The sequence below is a fragment of the Pseudophryne corroboree genome, chromosome 10 (assembly GCF_028390025.1).
Source record: "Pseudophryne corroboree isolate aPseCor3 chromosome 10, aPseCor3.hap2, whole genome shotgun sequence".
Lineage (NCBI taxonomy): Eukaryota > Metazoa > Chordata > Amphibia > Anura > Myobatrachidae > Pseudophryne > Pseudophryne corroboree.
In genome coordinates, this window is record NC_086453.1 from 118,980,283 (window position 1) to 118,996,332 (window position 16,050).

Below are 16,050 nucleotides of genomic sequence, written 5' to 3' on the forward strand. Positions count from 1 at the left end.
TCCTCCCGTCCACTTCACAGTGTAGCTCACACCACTACAGGCGTTGATATTGCCCTCCTCATTCCCTGCTGCCCGGAATTTGAAGCCTGTGTGGGTTACTGCAGCCACACACCAGGTATGCAGTCTACTGCTGGGTGGGGCCGCCATTTTGGGACCCATCTCACACCACTGGCTGCTACTCTGTGTCTCCTTAGACTGCTTACCCTACTGGAGGAATGTGCCAGTCACCTACTGCTCTCTCCCTGCTGCATACAGCCACTCATAGATGGTCTCTGATTTTATATAACTGCTCTACCAACTTCCTGTTTTTATACTGCAGTGCCTCTCTCCTGAATCTTATTTACTAATTCCCTGCCTGTGGAGATGGTAAAAAAACGATAATAATTCAGCGGCTGCTAAGTTGGAGAAATTCTCCAGGACACCTAACCCTAAAACTACTGCTTCTGAGCCTGATGTGGATTCTCAATCCCCTTCTTCTCCTGAGGCCTCTAATGCTGTTGCACCTCCTAATTCTATGCTGCAAAAAGTGCTGGAAGCTCTGGCGGCATGTGAGAACAGGCTCACAGATCAGATAGGAAAGGTGCAGTCCGACCCTTCAATCATTCATCATGACCTTCAATGAGTCAGGGAACGCATTGTGGAGGTTGAAACCCGTACGTCATCGTTGGAGGACCATTTTACCCTACTCCCCGTTAAAGGTAAAACCATGTACATGACATTAACAGCTGTCCACAGTAAGCTACTAGATGTGGAGGGATGTCTGAGGTGGAACAACATCCGAATTGTCAGCCTACCTGAACGTGAGTGGATCCCGTGAAATTTCTGGAGAAATGGCTCCTGGACGCATACGGTGCTGCAGCTTTTTCCCCCTATTTCACAGTGGAGAGGGCGCATCGAGTCCCATCTAGGGCTCTACCTCCTGGGGCGCCGCCCCACACCTTTATTGCAAAGTTGCTCCACTATCGAGACAAGAACGCTATCCTGAAACTGGCCCGTACTAACGGTCCATTAATGTTAAATGGGTCATGGGTGTCGGTGTTTCCCGATTTTGCATTGGAGATACAAAAAGACCATGCTCAGTTTCTATCCGTGAATGTCGCCTGAGGGATTTGAACATTTCCTATGCTATGATATACCCTTCTAAATTGAGAGTGATAGCTGACTGGGAAACAAAATACTTCTCTACTAGGGAAGCCTCATTATGGTTGGATGCTAAACGTCCTGCAAGGCGGGCCATGGCTCCAGATCAGGATGAATGATCGTGTTTCCTTTATGTTTCTTGTTTGGGCACTGGAACTTGCTCCCTAGATTATGTTCTCTCTCAGCTTTGACCCTTCTCCTTCCTTCCATGGAACTGTCGAGTGGACTGTTCTCCTGACGTAACTAAACTATGCCATGACTGTTCATTTTATGTTCTGTTTTTTGGTACCGTGTGCGGTTCTGTGTAATTGCTTTATTGCAGTGTGATTACTTCCTTTTAGCTTCATTTCACACGGGTGCTGATAAATGTATACTGTTGAGGGGGGGGCTGATTTACTGAAACCTTCCTTACTGTGTCAATGGACAAAAATATGTTAATGTGTGCTTTATTTTTTAGGGGGGGGGGGGTTTGGTGTTGCTGGGTATACCTATTTCAATGGACAGGGTACTAGGCTCCTTGTCCTGTTGTTACTGTATTTTTTGCCAGATTCGGGGATCATGAGATAAAGTACAGTTGGGTTAAAAGGTTGGGGAAACTAGTTCTGGGAATAGGTATGCCACAGTTTGAGTTGGTATACAGGGTGGGGGGTGTTTATGGGGCGGCATGGGTTAATTTCTTGTTTTTCTTACTTGTGTCATTTTGTCTCTTCATGCAGTGTTCTATGGCTAGGGCTGGGTTCATGGTACACTGTCGGATACATACCCTTTACTTGTGTCCACGACCAGCGGTATCTGTACTCACTTTTTGATCTATACGGGATATGGCGTGCACTACTGTTAATTTCCTCTCATGGAATGTGAGGGGTCTTAATGATAGAATTAGGAGGGCATTGGTACGTAAGCAAATTAAGCAATTTGGTTCGGACATAATCTGTGTAATGGAGACCCATTTAGTCGGAGTGAAGGCTTTGTCCATTAAGAAACCATGGGTGGGGTGGGAATATCACTCCTCGCACACATCCACTTCTAGAGGTGTTTCAGTGCTCATTCGTAAATCGGTTCCATTCTTTGTGGATCAGGTCCAGATTGATCCGTGGAGTATATATCTTTTCCTAAAATGTAAAATACATTCTATATCCTTGTTGGTGATCGCTGTCTATATACCACCCCCTTACTCTCCTTATGTACTTAAAAAAGTAGCAGAGTTTATGTCACTGCACCCTGATACTCCTGCGATATGTAATGGCGATTACAATAATGTCCTGAACCCTACTTTAGATACACTAGGTCCTCCACGGGGTTACAGCATCCTGTAGGGCATTTTGCTGCGAAGGTGGAAGAATTGGGATTGGTGGATGTGTGGAGGGAAATGCATCCCATAACTAAGCAGTTCTCCTGCTTATCTTCTGGTCACTCTGCTTTCTCTAGAATAGACCTGTCCCTGATGTCATGCACACTATTGCCCAGGGACCGGGATGTCACCTACAAAACCAGGGGCATCTCGGATCATTCACCGTTGGTATTACAAATGGACCTGGGGGGCAGAGCGGACAAAGTTTCTGGAAGCCGAATCCGTTCTAGCTCTCTTGTATTGGTTTAGGCTCTGAGTTGGAATCCGCACGACAAGAGTTTTTAGAAAAAGCTGCAGTGGAGACCTAAATCCAGAATGTGAAAACCATACCTGATTCAGACTGACCCAGCTGCTTCACCAAGTGGTTTGAAAAATGATATGTAAATAGAGCACTTTTTGTGTATTGGAAACCTGGCCCAGAGGTGACTTACCTTCTCCTGGTGGCTGTAGCAGCCCTAGTGGCGATTTCCGAGTCCCGGTGGTCATGTGACCATAACCGTCAGGGCAGACCACAGATTGTCTGTTGACATTGTTATTGTGGACACTCTGACAACATCCCACATAGTGCATGTCTACCTCTTGCAGTAAACGTTAAAGTGTACACAGTCCTATGGTATGAAATTTTTTTTTTTTTTTTTTTTTGCATACAGTATGTAGTTTTTTTTATTAATAGGTGCATTATTTTATGTATAGTTTAATTAATTTTCTATGTTTTAATTTTTGGTGCCTTACATCAAGTTCTAATTTTTTCATTGAATTTATAAATGGCACAATGCCTCCTTTGGGATATCAAATACCATAAAACAGTCTAAAATCAAACTGTTTCCCTAATTCTTTAAGAGTAGAGTTTATTATAAGGTCTGTATCGTTTTCAGCTTTTTATGCCCATCCAAGACATGAGCAAATTACTTGAGTTCTAGTACTCAGAAAATGATCACAAATGTTGGATCCTCTTTTGTGGCATATGGGAATACAGTACGTAGCATTGGACACATTTGCCCGCTGAAAGCAAGCATGTAAAAAATATACATGTGAAAAAAATAACACATTTACGTGTATACTGTATGTTTAGTCAGGCACCTATCACAAATCCTCTAGCTTTACAACACTGACATATGCATAACACTAGTTTAAGAATGATCAGCTAGAGGGGTCAATCCACAATCAGACAATTATAAGAATTAGTGCTGTTGATTGTTATCCTCCTCATCACAATGGGTGTAGCTACATCATGCCGTGGGGTATGCATACTTAACAGTGAGTGTATCCACACCGTTCAGAGCAATTTAAGTACCACCCCCAGTCAATGCACCTTCCTCCACCGCACCTGATTCCCTCCTAATCTTGCTTGGGATACGCCAATCACACCACATATCAGGCTCTGACACATGCAGAGTCATATTCGCAGCAGGTTCTCGCACATGCAGAGTCATACAGCAGGCTCTCGCACATGCAGAGTCAGACTCACAGCATGCTCTTGCACATGCGTACTGTATGGTCACACTCACAGCAGAATCTTGCTCATAAGTGGGGTCACACTTGCAGCAGATTCTTGCACTTGCATAGGGTCACTCTCACAGTAGACTCTCGCACATATGTAGAATCACACTTTCAGGCTCTGGCACATGTGTAGGGTCACACTCACAGTAGGCTCCTCTGCAACATGCGTAGGGTCACACTCATAGTAGGGTCTTGAAGATGCATAGGGTTGCACTCAATGGAGGCTCTCACTAGGGTCACACTTACTGCAGGCTGTCACTCATACAGGGTCATACTCACACACAGATTGGGGGCACAAAATATAGCATCTCCCGAACTATATGCTGTACCTTACAGTCCGGGTGTTGGGCACCCTGTAGTGGCTTCACCCCTCCTTGCTCAGGTGTAGGCAAGAGTTGGCTAGTGCTTTAACCTGTGACCCCCCTTCCCCCCCACACACACACACACAAACACACACACACACACACACACACACACACACACAGATCCTCTTTCCTTCAGCCTTTGCACTGATAGCAACAGACAGAGGAGGCATTCACTCTCCCCTTCCCCCCTTCTCATAGTTGCCCTCCTATGGGAGGCTCCTGTTTCAGCCATAACTCTACCTGCTTTGTAGGTCACATCTCCCGGATTCCTCAGAGTTTGCTAGGTGTGATACTAAGGAATTTCTTTGCAAGAAAAGGGATTTGCTGTAGCCGCTAGGAGTCACTGCTAATGACTCTAATAACCCCCCTTGTGGGAACCCTAACAGGAGAAAAAGACAGCAGTACATGATCATGCACAGGGTCTTCTTATCTGTGCAAGTGTGCACTCATCCATAACGTTCTGCTGCTGCTGCTGCTGCTAGTTAGCTGCTAGGGTAAGAATTGTTGTTAGTAATCTTTCTTTAGTATGACACATTTGTTTAATTAGAGTATCTGGTGTGTTTAATGATTTGGCCAATGCTGTAATGGTATGGAAAACAGCACATCCAATAAATACAGGTAGTGCCTAGAAGATGCAGAAAATTCAGTGTTCACAATAAAATAAAATCTAATACACCAAAATCATAATTTACTTATATGTTTAGGGATGAATTCAAACAAGGTCAACTTGCATTTGGAATTAACTGCATCACATTTATTATGTATATTGGGCAGAGTATGACACGCCCCCTCCACGCTTTATGCGCACATCCTACTGTAATCTCCCTGATTCTAGTTTTCAAAAGTAGGCAAGTATGCCACTCTTACAGCTACACCACTAAATCGTATTCATCACGGTCTTTTATTTCATAAGTCCACCAGTACCTGCAAGAGACACGCCTCCTGGCTGGTGTATATGCATTTACGTCCAGGTCTGCTTCATTCACAATTTCGTGAGTACGCCCTTACAGTATTTGTCCTACAATCTCTCTTCTTTTCCCTTTCCTATTTCACGTCTCAATTGTAAGCATTAATAAGTATGAGATGCAAGGTCTGCATATATACGTGTACATTTATTACATTTATTTGGTGTGCATGTACAATAGGAAGATGCTTATTTTACACAACTGATACAAACGTATGCAGTGTTCTCCCCAGGGACACCCGGACTAACAGAAATATTCACTGCACAGAGCTGCCCCTGCTGGAAGGAGGATCCCAGCTGCTGCCTTCACCTCAACTCCAGCTGTCAGAGAGTTCATACAGTAGCACATGGACAGACGGAGCCTGTCCCAACAGGCAGAGGGAGGGTGAGGACAAAGGTTTAGCAATTACAGGCTGCACTTTCTGTACACAAATCACAGATAACCCAACTAAATGATCTCTGGTCTGCATTTAATAATCTCTCCTGTGGCTTAAATAGCTCTGATGTTCAGTTTTGGAAATCTGCCATTATGTCCAGGGTCAGACTGGCCCACAGGGGTACAGGGGAAACCACCGGTGGGCCCCACTGCCTGGGGGCCCACCACAGCCTCTAGGGATCAGGTTCCAGACTGAGCACCTGAGTTATACACTATACATAGGCTACCTTATACTGCACAGGACTATGGTGTACTCACTACAGTACATTGCTGTTATTAATCTGGTACATAATCATGTATTCACTAGCAGTATTTACTATATATATTTATCAAGGGGCCCAGACCATATATTAATGGATTGCCAAGCCTCTAAACATGGGCCCCTACCACTGCATTTCCCCGGTGGGCCCTTCATGCCCCAGTACGACACTGATTATGTCCCCACAATTTTATTACAGGCATAAATACCTGCCCTGGATACCTGTTTCAGACAGAATAAGTCTATAGTTCCCAATTACTGGAAATTACATTTTGTGGACCTATTTGGAACAGGCACAGAAATCTGTTGCAAGCCACCTGGGGGTCTATTTACTAAGCCTTCGACAGAGGTAAAGTGGACAGAGATAAAGTACCAGCCAACCAGCTCCTAACTGTCATTTTTCAAACCCCACCTGTGACATGGCAGTTACGAACTGATTGGCTGGGACTTTATCTTCGTCTACTCTCCATCAAAGGCTTAGTAAATAGACCCCCAGGTCCTTCAATGCTCTGCTCACCTGTCCCACATATTTCCCAGACTCCCTTCATCTAGGAATTTGCCGACAATGTGCCGTGCAGACCTCGGATGTGAGGTATGTATGATGGACCACAATCCTGCAAAAGGAAGTTGCTTAGATGAATATAAAAAGCATCGTAGGGATGTGTGTGGTATAGAAGATCTACAGCATGGGTCTTCAACCTGTGGGCCTCCAGCTGCTGTGGAACTACACATCCCAGCATGCTCTGCCATAGTTTTGCTATTAAGGCATGCTAAAACTGAGGCAGTGCATGCTGGGATTTGTAGTTCCACAGCAGCTGGATGGCCACAGGTTGAAGACCCATGATCTACAGTCATTAGGTCAACCCCATATGGTCGATGGACAAAAGGTTGACATACTGTATGAAAGATCAACACTGGAAAAGATGAACAAGTACAAAAGCTCAACAGTGTCAAACATGACAATGGTGGACACAAAAATGGTGGATACGCTTTTTTTTTTCATTTTGGGGCTAGTGTAGCTAGTTTGTTCATCTGGGACCAACATTTGTAGAAACTCGTCCTCTCACAGACTTGCATCATTCGCCACGTGTCTGTTACAGTGTCCTGCTCCACTCCATTTCACTTGCCACAAGGTAACTAAAAGGTTATGATTTGTGACATGGAGAGTCAAGGAAGGAACAAGTCCAAAAACATGAAAAAAAATTTTTGGGGACCATTGTCATGTTGACCATATGAACCTGTCAACCTTTCATATATGGAGCTTTTGTACATGTTGACCTTTTGTCCATGTTGACCATATGGGGTCAACCTAATGTATGTTGACCTATAGTCCGGATACCCATAGGGACACACACCAATGTGCTTGCAAATACTATGCACTGCATATCACAAATTATTCTGGTTAGCAAATGATGGCTCCCATTGAGTTGAAATACATGTATTAAATTCCAGCATTCCCTGCCTCCAAGGCACTGATCTGTATTCCTTATTATGTTGAAGAAAAGGTGCAATCTTGTGTATGTAGGATGAAGCTGCCTCAAATTAAGAAAATCTTTTTTCCTCAGGTTCATCCTAAACCGACGTTCCAGGAGCACAATGCAATTTAGGAGCTTAATTTAATTCCGTTTCCAATAGTTCAGTTGGCAACAAAATTTGATTTTCTGATTCTCCAAACTGTTGAAATGAACTGGAGATTGCAACAGTCCTACTGCACATTTCAGTGCTCCGAGACGCCAGTCATGTCCCTGTTTAGTCATGAGCATGTCACCAAACCGTAAAACACTGCCTCTCCTAGCTCTGAAAATTGGGACTGTACCATGAATAAATGGGACAGTTCCGAGTGTATACAGAACACCTAGCTGTTAGTGTTTGGTAGTTTAGTGTTGTGGAATCTAAACACATTTGGCTGTCATTTCTCATCACAAATAGGCACCTATAAGGAGAAAATGTCACGGTGTCAGACTTCTGACACTGCAGTGCTGTGGTGATCTCTGTGGAAGCGAATGAGTTAACATCACATGTTCGGAAAGTGTGGTGCAGCCATAAATGATTTATGAATGGAAAAGCTGTATTGATGTTCTGTTGGGGAATATTGCATGTCTGAAGAAGGGAAGCCCTGTATTCTATTGCATGCCTCTTTCTTCCATCACACATTACAGAATGTATTTCTCAAATCTAGGGCAACATTCATGGGAACACTTCAGCAGATTGCAATGTTTATTTTGTGCCCAATAGATCTGGTGTAAAACTATTTTTTTTTCCTTGCCGTGACACCTAAAATCTATATAAGTGACCTATATGCTATAATTAGACAATGTATTATAAATAAAGATGCTTGACAGACAACGGAGTATAGACTGCATAATCACAAACGGAAGAGCGGAAAGGCTAGCCTGATTCTGAGCACAGCAGGTAACCTCCAGTTGTTGTTTTAATGATATGAGAAGCCATGGGAGGTCGCTGCCAATCAGAGACAACTGTGCTCATCTGTCACTCAGTTATCTCTGACCTTTTCACTTCATAACTGACAACGTTTCTGACTAAATTAAATTAGACTAAAATCACCTCCAGTCCACATCTCTTTATAACAAGATCATACATCTTCTACAGTGGAAGGGTTTGTTATATTATAGTGGCATTCAGAAATTGAATGTCGACATTTGCAATGTCAACACTGAATTGTGAATGTCAACAGACGGCATTTCGACAGTGAGATTTGCCATGTATTTTTCATCTAACTAGGGAGTGAGCGCCGGGCCATTTCTTGTGTTTTGGTTTTGGATCTGTTCTCCTTCGTGTTTTGCTTCTGTTTTGGTTTTGCCAAAACCGTCCTTGCTGGTTTTGGTTTCAGACCTGTATTTTTTTTTAAACGATCATTAAAACAGCTAAAATAACAGAATTTTTACTAAGCCTTCGACGGCGATAAAGTGGACAGAGATAAAGTACCAGCCAATCAGCTCCTAACTGTCCTTTTTCAAACCCCGCCCTGTGACATGGCAGTTATACGAACTGATTGGCTGGGACTTTATCTCCGGCCACTTTATCTCCATCAAAGGCTTAGTAAATAGACCCCCAGATCCTTCAATGCTCTGCTCACCTGTCCAAAATATTTCCCAGATTCCCTTCATCTAGAAATTTGCCAACGATGTGCCGTGGAGACCTCGGATGTGAGGTATGTATGATGGACCAAAAGCAAAAAAGAAGCGGCTGCGCTGTATGTCAGAAATAATATATGAAGGGAGAGCCAACGTATAACGAATGTAGTATTTATTTAATAAATAATAAAAGAGTAAAATATTATGTAGCAATAAATCAATGCCAATAAAGGAAATCACACTAAAATTGTCTCATAGGCCAACATTTACTAATATTCGTGTTTGAGTCGGTTTGTGTAGTGTTTAAACTCGTTTTGTATCGGGTGCATTTTCATGCAACTTTTTGAATCCATATACGCAAAGTTACTAAGCATTCGAGTTTATTGTTTTCGTGTTTCCCGATGTCGATGCCAGTCGGTTTTTTTTACCACATTTCCGGCCGTCATTGTCGTTTGCGTACGTGTTTTTGTTGGATTTGCAGGTTTTTGCACTAAGTTAAACGCGGCAGGTTTTTTTTTTCCAGCGGCCGCATTTTCACTTTCAGTTTCGATTTTCATCCCCGTTCGTGATTGGTTGTGTTTCAGATGGTAGGAGTGTCTGTGCGCAACCATAATAATACACCCAAACCGTCCGCACCTCGTGGGTTTAGTTAGTGGTGAGGAGGAGGGAGGTTGTGCTGTGGAGGTAGGTGATTTTGTGGTTTGGTGAGGAGTGTTGGTAGCGATTTCTGAGTGTGGTATTGTGTTTGAAAGTCGTCTTGTCATTATTGTTGTCTTGTATTTTGTGGTTTTGTCTAATTTTTAGTCCAAGTTATTTTTCTTTATAGTCCCTTGTCAGTGTGTGTGTGTGTGTGTGTGTGTGTGTGTGTGTGTGTGTGTGTGTGTTGTGTTGTGTAGTGGTAGTGGAGGAGTGTGTTGTTTGTCTTTTTTTTTTCCTGTGTTAACTGTTTACACACACAATTATGTGTGACTCAGAGGTGGAGGGTGTGAGTGAGGGGGAGGAGGTCTGTCAGGTGGAGGAGGTGAGTGTTAGTGAGGTTAGTGAGGTGGAGGAGGTGGGTGAGGTTGCTGCAGCAGCCTCAAGTGACAGTGACAGTCAGAGTGCTCCGCAGCCACGCACCACTACTAAGACTGGGCGGAATGTTAAGTTTAGTTTTGCTGAAAATGTGGCATTGGTGCGTGAGCTGATGAAGTATCAGAGGCAGCTATTTGGGCCTGAGTCCGCCAAGGTGCCAACACGGAGGAAGATGGTGTTGTGGGCGAAAGTAGTTGCTGCTGTCAATATTGAGGGGATGGTCAAGCGGACGGAGGACACATGCCGCAAACGGTACTATGACATAAAGCGACGTGTCAAGTCCAAAATGGCCAAGGAGGCCGAGGAGGCTCGGCAAACCGGTGGTGGGCAGCCCTATATTGCAAGATATCTGGAGTATGAGGAGCCCATGCGGAGTGTCATACCTCCTGAAGTTGTCTCTGCAACCCATGTCCGGGATTCAGATAGGCCAAGGAAGAATGGTGAGCCTGTGTTTTTTGTTTTAATTTTTGTATAAGTTGTATATTGTAATCTGTGTCATGTGACGTTGCATATTACTCCCATCTTCAAGTGTGTGTTTGCAAATACATTGTTTTGGGTCATGTGTTAGCTAAAAGCCAATGTAACATCTTACTTTATTGTATGTCATGTGTTTTTCACACAGATATTTAGCATGTGTAGTTTGGACTTGTGTCTCTGATTTGTCCTGCAATAATGTTTTTCCTTTTGGCCGTTTTGTTCTTTAAAAAATATGACTATGTTTTATATATAAGTGTTCCATGTTTTTTAGAATTAAAATAAGTCGTTGTCATGTTAGAGGCTGGAGTACTGGAAAGTGGTTTGTAAACCACTTACATGTGTAAGGTAATCTTTACAGAAGGGTTTTTTTTTTTATATAATTTTTTATTTTTTATTTTTTTTTGCTTCTATTTGTTCCGTGACACCATACTGCATTTTTTTAAATCTTAACATTTGCTGTTTTTTTTGTGTGGTCATATAGTGGTAAAGTGTATTTGGATTGCCACATCACAGAGCCAATTAGATATTGCATCTGTATTTTTTTTAAAAACCATTCAAAATTAATTTGTGGGTTTTTTTTTCTAAAAAAACCCCATTCCTTTAACTTGTGGCCTATGTCAGTGTCCTGTACATGTTTGCCTGTCTTGATGTTGCCATAGTGCATATTTTAAAAATTATAATTATTTGTTTTGGTATTTCTGCTCCTTATGTTTTTTTAAAATAAAAACCAAGCATTTCTAAAGGTATAAATGTTTATAAGCATAATGGGTGGATGTATACACAATAGCATGATTTATGAATATATCTCATTTTATACAGTGTCGGAAAAAAGCAGTACTACTCGTCGGCCAGTAAATCCTAATACATCTGATGATGATGACGCTGCGGAAGCAGGTAAAGTGTCCATTGTAGTATAGGGTATGCTTGTAAAGGAATGGCCATAACAAAATTGCACTTTCATTAAAATGTCCATCAAAAGAAATATGGAGCAGCAGAAGTGGCTCTTCTGTTAGACATCACCACAAGAAACCTGTGGCCGAAAAGAAAGCAAGGTCGTCTGTCCCGCCACAAACACAGCAGGCTACCCCGCCACAAAGATTATCGTCCGTATGTTCTGTCCCCCCACTCCAAGTTTTGGACACACCTCCAAGACGTCATCCACACTCCCCTCATCTTGATTGTGAGTATCAAACTGGAAAAAAAGTGTAAAATGGCAGGACATAATCATAATCAGTCATAATCGCATTAAGTCCAAACACATCCAAAACCAAAATACTTACCGCAGTAAGTAAAAGCTGAAATGGAATCCAAACTAAATGGCCTTGTCCACATCCAGTAAAGATATGTATGTCCACTTGAGTCATACAGTATGACATTGGGTGTAAGATGCTGCAACAAAAAAGCATGTTGGTTTGTTTGTAAAAAGTAAGTTTGTTTTTCCAAAAATCTCATGTGTGCTTAAGGTAACATTGCAAAATACCTACAAAAACATTACTATGTTTGTTTGAACAAAGCTATAAGGTAACACATTATGTATTACAATGTTTATTTTATGCTGGAGTATGTGTGAGCTACAATAAAAACTAAAGTGTTTGCTTTCACAATTAAGTAACCAGACACATTTGCCACAAGCAGGCATATGTATGTATTTAAGCTATGAGTGATGATGTTGCTAGGCAGAATAGTTGAAAGCAACAGTGATTGACATGTGTTCCATGTGTAGTGTTTTATTTTCATTTCACAACCATATGGATAGCTAACGGAGATATGTTTAACATTTCAGCTTCGAGTCCTGGGAACAGCATCCCTCCGCAACAACACCAACACAGTGACATGGAGGAGACAAACATCTTAGAAATGCAGCCATTAATGCAAGGAATGAGCCCCCCAGCACCTGTGAGTACACCACCACTGCAAAGCACACCACCCCCACCACAACACAGCCCAACAACACCAGGAACACAAGGCCCTGATCAGGTGTTTTGGACTATTTGGGCTAGACAGCAGGCCACTAATGAAGATTGCCTGCGTAAGCAGACACAAATGTTTGCAAGCCTACCATCTCACCTCAGAAGAATCTCTAGAAATCTGAGTGGACAAAATGAGCAAACAACCAGAATAGGCAATACCATGGAACTCATGCGTACAGACATTACACAGGTCATGGGCAACTTACAGCGCATAATGGAAGAACAGCACAGACTAATGGAAGAACAGCACAGACAACAGCAAAGTTATATGAGCATTTTTCAAAACAGTCAAAAGATTAATGAAAGCTTATTCAGAATAGTAGACAATCAAAATGCTGCTACACGTGAACTCAATGCCACCCTCACTAACCTGAATGAAACACTCAGATGCATGCACCAACAGCAAACAACCAGCAGTTCTGGTACGACTACTCCAAATATCACGCCAGTCTCATCACCACCAAGATGGTCCACCAGAGCACGCCAACATGACAGTGCTAAAGGCAAAGGGCAGGACAAGTAGCCACCAAAAAAAAGGTAACAAAAAAAAGTTAGACATTTGTGATAATTAAAGTTAATTAAAGTTAATTAAAGATAATTAAAGTGTTTTTGATGCTTTACAAAATATCACACTTAGCTCCTTGCCCCTTTTTTAAACATCATTAATTATAAGTGCACCAAATTAATTGAGAAAAATAGTACGCACATTTATTCCTTTTCATTTATTTTGGGTATTGGAGGAGGAAAATGTTGATGGAGCCACACATACATGTTAGCAGGAAGTAAACTGACCACTTGATTTTTTTCTAATCATTACTCTTTCTAGATTCCAATCATTCTCTTTGCCTGCAGATACAATAATTGCCAGCCAGGCAGAATGTCTTTAGCAGGAAATAAACTGACCACTTGATTTTTTTCTAATCATTACTCTTTCTAGATTCCAATCATTCTCTTTGCCTGCAGACAATCCAAATTACAATGTTAGTGATACATATCTTAGCTATCTTATCTATACAACATTACAAGATTAACACAATTGAGTGGCATAAAAAGCTTGTAATATGTTGCTTTTGTTTTTTTGGAAAAACATTGTACAAATGAATGTCAGTATTGTTGGGACAGGTTTGTGTGTGCTAAAAATTATTAAGCATGTTTTTACACATGTTGCTGAAACAAACAAATATGTACTTTTTCACAAAAAATTCTGATTATAATAATGTATATGTGTGGCAAACTGTGTATTTACTTACACATCATCAAGTTTCCAGCATCAAACATTAGGAAATAAATTAATCCTGATTACAGTAAGTTTGTGAGTCTTAAATATGATGTTGCGTCACACAGAGGGACACATGTATTCCTCAAGTCAAACATATTATATGTTGAGGATAGTTTTTTGGGAACACAGGTTCTCAAACTCGGCTATCAGGAACCCACAGAGTGCATGTTTTGCAGGTCTACTCACAGAATCACAAGTGACATAATTAGCTCCACCTGTGAAACTTTTTACATATGTCTGTGAGTAATTCATACACCTGGGCTTCTACTGGGTTACGAGAAAAACATGCACTGTGTGTGGGCCTGGGGGCCGAGTTTGTGAACCTGTGCATTAGGACATTACACACAATGATAAAGTGAAATACTAAATGGATGATGTGGGCTTGTAAGAAATTAGCACTGTAAGATTTCGAACACTTATCCAGACTTAATGCATGCCACTCATAATCTGTGGTTTTGATATTAAAAAGACACACAATACACATGCAACATTTGTTGACCATATAGCGAGGGTATGTTTGTATGTGTCAAGGAGACAGACACATTCTGAGTAATGGATTTAGACCAAAAAAACAAAACATCTATTTATGAAGACACAACAAATGAAATAAGCAAACCAAGCTTACCTTAGAAATAGCTATTGATGATGTGTTGCCTAACCTGCCTCCCTACATCAGTACTCCAAGTATCACCAGATGTCTCTAATTCCTCTGCTTGCTGGCTGCTTTCTTCCTCCTCCTCCTCCTCCTCAACATGTGGCAGATGTTGTTGCAAACACATGTTATGAAGAAAGCAGCAGCAGAACACAATTTGAGTCACCTTGGAGGGACTATACAACAAAAGGCCACCAGACTTATCCAGACACCGAAACCTAGATTTAAGCACACCAAAACATCTTTCTATCACATTCCGCGTGGACTTATGTGCATGATTGTAATTGTGTTCAGCAGGGGTATCAGGTCGGGACAATGGAGTTAGAAGCCAAGAGAAACAGCCATATCCTCCATCACCTAAAAGACAGATATAGTAACGTGATTCATGTGAAGATACAGCAACGCATAAGTAACACACTGTGGGGCAGATGTATCAACCTGTAGAAGGCATAAGGAAGTGAAAAACCAGTGATATGTGCAAGGTAATAAAGGCAGCAGACAATCTGATCCTAAATGTTCATTTACATATTGGAGCAGATTGGCTGGTGCCTTTAACACCTTGCACAGATCACTGGTTACTCACTTCCTTATGCCTTCTACAGGTTAATACATCTGCACCTGTATTTGGGCAAAGTATACGCAGGCCTACACATATCAAATTACATACCCAGCAGCCATCCATCTGGCATTTGTCCGTCCTCAAACTTATCAAAGAGGGATGACTGACTGAGGATGAAGGAGTCATGGCAGCCCCCAGGGTAACCAGCAACAAAACTCATTATTTTGAGATTTGCATCACAAACCACCTGCACATTTGTGGAGTGTTGAAAATGGCGGTTTGTATATATGTGCTGCCTGCCCCTAGGTGGTCTCAGCTGAATGTGTGTGCAATCTATGGCTCCAAGCACATTGGGCATGCCAGCCAGCTCATAGAAATCTACCCTGATGGCATGCCACTGAGACTCCTGGGTAGGGAAGCAGATTGAGGCCTCGATGTGTGGCTGCAAAACAGCCAAAACCTGTGTGAACATTTTAAAGAACAATAAACTTGAGATTTTAGGACAGAACTGGTCACCCAAAAATTATAACAAACACAAAACAGAAGAGGTTGTTAGGTATACATCACCTGTGTTAAGATTCTGGAAAATGTGGGCTGTGAGATTCCTATGACATCCCCAGACACAGCCTGAAAGCTGCCAGTAGCCATAAAGTGCAACACAGCCAGGAGTTTGTGCAGGCCTGAGACAGGGCGAGAGCGTGCTGTCTCAGGGTCTAGGCCCAGTTTGACAAGGTCATACAGACGGAAAATGTTGTTAGGATTTAGACGGAACATCTGTATGACCTTATCATTGGACAATGCGTTTAAGTTTAAACGCCCCCTAAAAAAACGAGGCCTGCGCAGCCTCCGCGGAACCTGTACAACCTGCTGACCATGTTGAGTTTTTTGGCCCTGGGTACTTACAGGCTGATGTCTGAGTCTGAGGAATC